Raw genomic sequence first — 719 nt, 5'->3', positions numbered from 1 at the left:
CGTCGCCGGTAGGATTCGAACCTACGCGGGGAGACCCCAATGGATTTCTAGTCCATCGCCTTAACCACTCGGCCACGACGACTACTACTAAACAGTTAAAATTAATGTACTATATACTGACTTTGTCAGTTAGTAGTTTCATGTTAGCAGCTGTTTGTAAGTACTGAATCATTTACTGATTACTTTACCCTACTCTGAATTCCTTCTATGTATATCTTTCTCTCAGCGAGTACGCATAGACACATACGCGAACATACACAAGTGCACGGACGCCCCGACACATTTGCGTGAGCGCACACTCACTTTCGTACACACACACACACAGACGCAAGCACTCTATCTGACATTGTTACATTTGTTTATTCTACATAACTATTTTAACTTCACTTTGAATAAAGAGACAGTATGTCTTGGTAACTGAGTTAAACTTCGTAACTAAGGTGAAAGATAACGACAAATAAATAAACTCTGTTAAACTAACTTATCGTACTTAAAAAAAAAAGAAAAGAGAAAAAAGAAAAGACTAAGGAAACTGCAGGTGGTCTGTGTTAACTCAAATCATTAAAAAAATTTTTGCAGATAGGAATAAGATTCTATGCTGGGGTGGAGACAGGAACGCTAACGTTTCTGCTAAACTCATGTCTCCCCATTGTTCAAATTTGCGAATTTAAGACGGATTACGAGAATAACCTTCCTGGTAACTCCAGTCCGTGACTGTT

At 38.9% G+C, this 719-nt stretch overlaps 1 non-coding gene across 1 annotated transcript; it reads right to left on the bottom strand.

Annotated features, from left to right (window-relative positions):
* On the bottom strand, window positions 1-82 carry Trnas-aga (transfer RNA serine (anticodon AGA)). The gene has a single exon. It is a non-coding gene; the product is annotated as a tRNA-Ser (tRNA).
* Window positions 83-719: the final 637 nt, after the last annotated feature.

Source organism: Octopus bimaculoides, chromosome 2 (genome assembly GCF_001194135.2).
Source record: "Octopus bimaculoides isolate UCB-OBI-ISO-001 chromosome 2, ASM119413v2, whole genome shotgun sequence".
Lineage (NCBI taxonomy): Eukaryota > Metazoa > Mollusca > Cephalopoda > Octopoda > Octopodidae > Octopus > Octopus bimaculoides.
The sequence above is the reverse complement of the archived record's forward strand: the minus strand, read 5'-3'. Positions and strand labels throughout refer to the sequence as shown.